Here is an 8,658-nt window from a genome sequence, read left to right as displayed (position 1 = left end):
GCAACAAGCAGCCTATGGACGAGGCGCAGCATATGCTGCGATTCTACGAAGAGGCGCAGCTGCTGCTGCATTTCTTCTTAACGTCTGATCTCCTCTGTTTTGTAAAAACGGTTTTGCAAAAGGGTTTTTAAGATCGATTTTGAATGTATTTTCGACGTAAACCTTACATTAATCGGTACAAAAATAAAAACGTAAATTAAAATTGGGATTTACCCCCTCATACTTACATGTTTGACGGAACGAGATTAACTAAGTTAACGTCAGTGATTGCTCTACTCGAATGTATGTAGAAAGTGCCCTCGTTAGAGGATTTTAAATTAATTAATTGATTGATTGATGTGTAGTGGTCAAATTGGTCGGTCATGCAACGTGACTGCCTGACTGGTACTCAGAATGATCTGAGCTTACGTGGTCGACTGATCAAGCACGTAGGCGTCGAAAGCTTAGAGCAAGGTCTAGAATGCAAAGAGAGAAGAGAAGGGCGGACACTCGCGTGAAAAATATAGAGACCGGAGGTCTCTATTTATACCAAAAAATGTGGAAGAGTTTTGGAATGACACAAAATTTGTAAAGAAATCACGGAGATACTCCGTAAACAGTAAAACAGGGCTGGGGAAGAGGCGCAATAGCTTTCGTGGTTCTTCCAAAAGGCACAGCATCTGCTGCGTCATTTCCCCAGAGGTTTCCTCCTCTGGAAGAAAGATTTCCGCATTTCTGTTATGGAATTGTGGTAGATCTATACTTCCTTATTCCGTAAAATATGATATACGGTAGATATTTTACCAAAAGATATAAAATTTGATTGGGAATAAATATCTAGAATATTCTAGAACATTCCGACTCGACATTTTAAGCGGTTTCTTAGAAAATGAATCGGTTTTTTACCCGGACCCTATTTTGGTAAAAATTTACCAGTTAGTTGTTTAGATTGGTGAGTCAAAGTGATCGTCTATAACTACGAGCGAATTAAGGAATCACGACGCAAAACAAAGTAAAAGACAATGAAAGAAAGATTGATGCAAGGAGTTTTTGGTGACGCGGAAAACCCGGTGTGGAAACAACCACGGGGGGAGTCGGAATCCCGCCAATATTAGCACTATGATCGGAATATTTTAGCAAGTAAGGAAATACAACGATGTTTACTCTAGTAATTGACGAAAATATTTCTTGGGACGAAGATATTGTGGACTTGTTCTTATGTGTTATGCTCAGATGCCATGCCCCCTTTTTACTGATCTTTTTTCCCCTTTTATAATCTGATCCTCTAGGGTTTGACTCCTCCAGGTTCCTCCGGGTCAGCTCCCTAGCTTTCAGGAGCCGTTACCAATTTTTTAGGGGTCAGTTACCTGATTTTTAGGAATTAAATGTGCTGACTTTTTCTTCTTTGACTGCCCCTTTTACTATTGTGCTTTCTTTATTCTGATCTTGTGGTCCTAGTTTTGCCAAGTCATCAATCCCCTTTTATTTGATCTCCTCCAAACGGCGCCTTCCACGTGTCTATTAAGTGTGTTGTAAATCTCCTCCATTTATTGCTAATCTTTATTCCTCTAATACTGTTACTTCCTCTAGAGTGTCGTTTCCTCAGGCTCCTCCATAGTCAGGCTCCTCCGGAGTCAGGCTTCTCCATAGTGAGGCTCCTCCATAGTCAGACTCCTCCGGAATCAGGCTTCTCTAGAATCGAGTCACTCTAGAATCAGGCTCCTCCGGAATCAGGCTCCTCTAGAATCAGGCTCCTCTAGAGTCGAGTCACTCTAGAATCAGGCTCCTCCGGAATCAGGCTCCTCTAGAATCAGGCTCCTCTAGAGTCGAGTCACTCTAGAATCAGGCTCCTCTAGAGTCAGGATCCTCTGGAATGAGGCTCTTCCAGAATCAAGCTCGCTCTTGCAGGATCAGGCTCCTCTAGAATTTGTTTCCCGATCTCTAGGTCCAGTTGCCCAAAAATAGGAAGTAGGTGAGTTGCCCCTTAACCTCTTTGACTACGCTTGTTTTAATATCCCATGTGTGCTTTTCTCATCCTACGGCCCAGATTCATCCACGTCATTGATCCTCTCAAGCCTTGATTGTCCACTCGTTGCTTGCCACGTGTAACGATATAAAAATGTGAATTTTGCCCCTAATAATTGCCCCCAATTTTCCTCCTCAGCCTCAACATGAGGAAGGAAATTATTCTTTCAAGTATTGGATGTTGTCGTCATTCTGCTAGAACAAATACATGTCTGTTGAATACACCGAGCCTAGTTCTAAACCCCTTCTCTGTACCCAGACTTGTACTCGAGATTTTTACTCCAGGCCCCTAGTAGTCTGATCTGCTCGCTCTTGCCGGACCATAGTATATGGCTCCGGCAGACTGATTTTTGGGTGTCTTTTTTTGTGCTTGTTTGGAAGTAAGGCTATGTAGGTACCCAAGCGGAACGGTGCTGGTAGATTCTCATTGGAGTGAGGTTGACGGATAGGCAAAGCTGCCTTCTCCAGGATCTTCTTCCAGGCTCTCTACGGTTCTCCTACTCCAGAAGTAGCAGCAAGTAGATGCTTTATAGATATCGACCTATGGATTCCAGCCGATAAACGCTGATGGACGCTGAGTCCTGCTCATGAAAGCCTATGGATGTTGGCCGAGCCAGTAGATGCTGAAGGATGCTGAAGGATGCTGATGGACGTTGGGTCCAGCGGATGGAACTGCTGGATGCAGGGTCCCGTTGGGACCGGTCTCCTTCTGACTTTACCATTCTGCCTCTGAATGTCAAGGGTGATTCTGGCAGTGAGAACCTCGAGCAGAACTTGCTCCTGCAGTTAGTATGAAGCTGGTACCTGAAAAATGTCAGTGATGCAACATAGGTGTATGCGACGATATACTAATGCATGATCCACTCTATATGGTGGCTAGACAGGTTGTGACCTTTATATGCTTTGAATGCAAGAATGATCACGTTTGAGCGTGTGTTATAATGTCGCGAGTTTTCTATCGTTTGTTTTGTATTCTACCGTTTCTGGCGTAATTTTGTTTTGTATTCTGCCGCTTTCTGGCGTACTCTTGTTTTATCGTGGGTGCACCTTTTTTCGTTGTTTTGTTGCCAGCCTTCGTTGATTGGAGGCTCTAGGATTCAATTGCCTACTCTGTTCAGAGGGGCGCCACTTGTGTGGGTGTTGAGTACTACAGGAGCCTCGTTCATCCGATCTATGGGTACTCAGCCATAGGCCCACGCTTCACTGTTTAGACATACAAACTCCATCAGATTAGTTTTTGCAAGCTCCTTTCTCCAAAACACATGATTTCAGAAATGCTTTAAAAGTAGGTCTTGAGAATGTACTATAGATAAGCTTAGGGTTTAAGATTCATAATGCTTAAAACATGCTAAAAATTATTTATAGTTCAAAAGTTTGAGCATGCTAATGGAAGTTAAAGTCAAAAGATTTGAGTAGGAACCTAAAATGGATTTTTTTTTTAGTTTAATCAGAAATCAGGGCTCTTAGAAAGATAGGAACACTTAGCAAAACCTGAGACTTGGCAGAGTTGTATCTGGTAGACTGTGTACCAACATATGTCGTCTTAAAAGTTGAGAGGTGCTGGCGATAAAGCCTGAAACCTGGAATCTGGTGGAGTTCCATCTGGTAGACTATGTACCAAAATATGCAGTCTATTGGCGAATTGTTGGGGAGGCTCTTGCCCCCTGCATGTCTTGCTCAGCTTCGCTGTGGAGGGCATGCAAAACAGCCTGACTCCTAATCACCTTTCTCTTGTTGAGCAATAACTAGTTATGTTCCAAACAGGTTGCAGAATGCCCCTATTCTTGTAGCTACTGTTTGCAAGTTTTTTCTTCTAGTTATTTCATTTTATCTGCTTGTTGTAGGACTAATCATCATTGGATACTCTTTGTTGTGGCAGCTTTAGGACCCTGACCAATTGCAAATATATTATTTTTTATTTATTTGAGGAAGCACCTGTGAGAATTTGTTGTTTCAGTATTCTGGTTGCTGCATATCTCCTGGATCCTCAGGCTGTTCGGACTCATTGATGGTTCGACGACATGCACTGCCCCCATACCATGGATCTCTACCCTGCCAAGGATTACAATGCAAGATAACGAACAACCAACTACTAAATACCTCACCTCTTTGTTGATCCTCCAGAAATTGTTCTATCTGAATGTTATTCTGGAAGCAGAGTCGTCTGATGGATCTGCCAGCTAGCATAATTATCTATTGGATCTGTAGAAATACTGGTCCTGGCTTGGATGTGGCCCCCAGGTTAATGACAGTGTCTGGCCCCAGATTCTGGTCCACAACCGGGGATCTGTCTGGTTTCAGGTGCTTGACTTTCAGGGACTCTTCAAGCTTAAACGATTAGGTTCCCTCCTGGTAACCTGGTCTCTGCAGGTAGCAGAGCCTTACTAACATAGTATAATGTATGTTGAGCTTCTTCCTGCTATCGTACCACTACTGCACTGACTTCCACCTCAGTTACTGGTAGATATAGGAACAATGGTTCTCCCGAGTCTAGTTTGCCACAAGAGCCTTTCTAGATGTATGGTCAGCACCATAGGTAGCCCTTCCTGGGCCCTGAGTCTTCCTCCAGCCGCATAACAGCGATTGCCTTCATTTGTACTTCCTGGAAGGTAGTGCATGGATATTTGGTTAAGTCTTTATATAAGTCTGAGTCCTGGTAGAGCCCTAGACGGAAGCCTTCTATAGTTGTGGCTATGTCGCACCGGGGAATTGCCACCTTCTCCCTGTTGAACCTGTTCAAAAAATCTCGGGTAGACTCCTCGGATCCTTGTACTATCTGATACAGGTCGCTGGTTTGTTTTTCTGGTTTCCGGCTACTAGCGAACTGCTGGTGGAAGGTCTTGACTAAGTCGGCGAAGTAGGTTATGCTCTTGTTGGGCAGGCTGACGAACCACTGTAAGGCTGCTCCAGACAACGTGGACTCGAACCCTTTGCACATACAAGCTTCCTTCAGGGACCCTGTTGCGTTTATCACCATCATCTTCTGCTTGTAATGGTTGATGTGATCGAGAGGATCCGTGGTCCCGTCATTGAGTGTCATGGTTGGTGGTACGCATCCTTTGGGGACACCAACGAGGGCTATGTCATCCATAAAAGGGGAGTCTGCGTAGCTATTGCGTGCTGCCTTCTCCAGGGGTCGTGCTACGCCTGAAATCCTGTACATCAGGTCCCTTAACTCCTGGTACTGCTGCTCCAGTAAGCTACATGTTCCTGCAAGAGGGTTAGAGGGAGGCGGAAAAGAGCCAACAACTGTACCTCCGAACGAGGTTCCTCCTGGGAACTGATTGCCTGTTTGACTCGCTAAAAGTGTGGTGTGAATAATGGTTCCTGGTTGGCATTCTGGTGCTTGCTGAGAGGAGGTTCCTCCAAGCCAGGTTCCTTTAGAGAAATGACAGCTTGCTGTATTCATCACGTTAGTGCTGGATCTTGGATTCCATCCAGTCGCCTGCTAGACGGGTGTTCCTGCAAGAGATTGCAAGTTAGTCGCTGGCAAGCTATTAGATAAAGTACTACCTGGAGTCTACTGCAGGCTGGGTGGCCGATCAAAATACAAGAACCCTAATCCGCTGGGCTCGATGGCTCCTCTGTGTGGTACTCCTTCGAGATCCAATCTGGTGACCAGTTCTGACGAAATCTGCCGGAAAAATCCTCCACTGGTAGCTGAAACTGGGGCCTCAGAAGGTGGAAGTAGTGGAGCGATGCCGCCTAGCTTTGTGCCACCATTGCGATCTGGTTCCTGAGATCCTGATTGTCCTTCCTTAAGCTTTCAATGGCCCGGTGCAGGGTATCCATTCCTTCTAGCACCACTCGCATTGGATCTGGTGGCGAGGCTCCTGATTTCTTGGGAATTCCTCCTGATGCTGTCTCCTGGATATGGGTCCTAGTAAGGACTTCACTCCTGCTGGGGCCGCTCTCCCTGCTAGATTCCGTCACACTGGGTGCTGCTGATGCTTTAGGTACCTGCGGTGGCTTGAAAGGTGGTGGCATGGCTTTGGGAGACACGCTGACGGGGACCATCTGGTTGGCCGCTGGTGACACAGTGACTGGTCCCGTGGATGCTGGAAGAGGCCTTCCACCAAAAGGTTGAGGGGGTGCTCCCTGGGTGCTGGACGGATTCGAACTGGCTCCAGACATGGCAATGAATAAAATTGCGCTTACGAAATTAGGTTATAGAGAATGATCACTATGCCCCACGGTGGGCGCCAAATTGTTTTGGTAAAAATTTATCGGTTAGTTGTTTAGATTGGTGAGTCAAAGTGATCGTCTATAACTACGAGCGAATTAAGGAATCACGGCGCAAAACAAAGTAAAAGACAATGAAACAAAGATCGACGTAAGGAGTTTTTGGTGACGCGGAAAACCCGGTGTGGGAACAACCGCGGAGGGAGTCGGAATCCCACCAATATTAGCACTATGATCGGAATATTTTAGCAAGTAAAGAAATACAACGATGTTTACTCTAGTAATTGACGAAAATATTTCTTGGGATGAAGATATTGTGGACTTGTTCTTATGTGTTATGCTCAGATGCCATGCCCCCTTTTTACTGATCTTTTTTCCCCTTTTATAATCTGATCCCCCTAGGGTTTGCCTCCTCCAGGTTCCTCCGGGTCAGCTCCCTAGCTTTCAAGAGCCGTTACCAATTCTTTAGGGGTTAGTTACCTGATTTTTAGGAATTAAATGTGCTGACTTTTTCTTCTTTGACTGCCCCTTTTACTATTGTGCTTTCTTTATTCTGATCTTGTGGTCCTAGTTTAGCCAAGTCATCAATCCCCTTTTATTTGACCTCCTCCAAACGGCGCCTGCCACGTGTCAATTAAGTGTGTTGTAAATCTCCTTCATTTATTGCTAATCTTTATTCCTCTAATACTGCTGCTTCCTCTAGAGTGTCGTTTCCACAGGCTCCTCCATAGTGAGGCTCCTCCGGAATCAGGCTCCTCCAGAATCAGGCTTCTCTAGAGTCGAGTCACTGTCGAATCAGGCTCCTCCGGAATCAGGCTCCTCTAGATTCAGGCTCCTCTAGAGTCGAGTCACTCTAGATCAGGCTCCTCCGGAATCAGGCTCCTCTAGAATCAGGCTCCTCTAGAGTCGAGTCACTCTAGAATCAAGCTCCTCTAGAGTCAGGATCCTCCGTGAATGAGGCTCTTCCAGAATCAAGCTCGCTCTTGCAGGATCAGGCTCCTCTAGAATTTGTTTCCCAGCCTGTAGGTCCAGTCGCCCAAAAATAGGAAGTAGGTGAGTTGACCCTTAACCTCTTTGACTACGCTTGTTTTAATATCCCATGTGTGCTTTTCTCATCCTATGGCCCATATTCATCCACGTCATTGATCCTCTCAAGCCTTGATGGTCTACTCGTTGCTTGCCACGTGTAACGATATAAAAATGTGAATTTTGCCCATAACAGACTCCAAATGAACTCTAATTACTGTCAAAACGACCGTATCGGTGCGTAAATGACGACCAAGGGGTAGACCCGAGTGTTTGAGCTATCACCTGTTGATAAACTTAAGAACTGTCATAAATCGTTCCGCGTACCAAACACGCTCGGCGGTGTTATCTACCCATATGTTGATATGTGGTACATGGAAGTCGTTTTTTAGACTTGCTTTTCTTAGGTCCCTGAAGTCGACGCAAACCCGAATTCTCCCATCTTTCTTGGGCATGGGGATTATGTCAGCCATCCAGTCAGAATATTCAGAAACTTTTATAAATCCGGCTTTAAATTGTTTGTCTACCTCTTCCTTGATTTTTATGGCTCACTCAGGGCGCATGCGGCGCAACTTTTGTTTCACGGGTTTAGCTCCGAGCTTAATGGGTATCTTGTACCCTGCAATCTCTCTATCGATCCTAGGCATATCTTTGTAGGACCATGCGAATACGTAGTTGTATTCGTGCAAAAGGTCGATGAATTGCTGTCTTTCCAAGGGGTTAAGGGTGGTCCGTATCCTAAGTTCCCGAGGCGTTATGTTGGTCCCTACGTTGATAAGCTCGATCTCCTCAATGATGGGTGTTCTATGTTAGCATTTGTCGAGCTCTTTGGCTAGCTGAGCAGGGTAGTCACTCAAGTCAAATTCCTCATATTCGTTCAGAATTGCATTGCAGTTAGATTGAGATGAGTTGTAAGCAAACTTAGCATTCATTAAGTCGACCTGAGCGAAAAGCTCGAATAGGACAAAAAACTCATGGGCAATTACAGGCGACGCAGTGGAGGAGGTGGCCCCTAGAAAAAGATATAGGTTGCTACCTTCTGCGGGAGTAGGGGTGACCCTAGTTAACTCAGCCTCTGAGACAACCACAAATTTGTGATAAAACAGTGGAAAAAGGGACTTTGACCGGGACGTTGGGAGCGTTAGGACCTAAGACAGACTCTGACTCAGACTTGTCATCATATTTAGACTCGGACCCAGACTCGACTTCACTTCCCTTATTGAACATGTGGCCTTCTCCAGTTGTGATCTTAAGACTGCGGCCTTGGCGATCAGTCTATTTGATAGTCTTCCTTAAGCCTTGGACAACTTTCTTTGGGTTAGCATCAGAGATTAAGGTAATGGGATCGAATTGGTTTTATTTGAGAGCAATGTTGATGATGTCCTCATAGTTGAGGTGCTTGATGTTGTATTTTCCGAAAAGGTGGCTCACGACCTGCCTGTCTAG

The sequence above is a fragment of the Silene latifolia genome, chromosome 6 (genome assembly GCF_048544455.1).
Source record: "Silene latifolia isolate original U9 population chromosome 6, ASM4854445v1, whole genome shotgun sequence".
NCBI lineage: Eukaryota > Viridiplantae > Streptophyta > Magnoliopsida > Caryophyllales > Caryophyllaceae > Silene > Silene latifolia.
The sequence above is the reverse complement of the archived record's forward strand: the minus strand, read 5'-3'. Positions refer to the sequence as shown.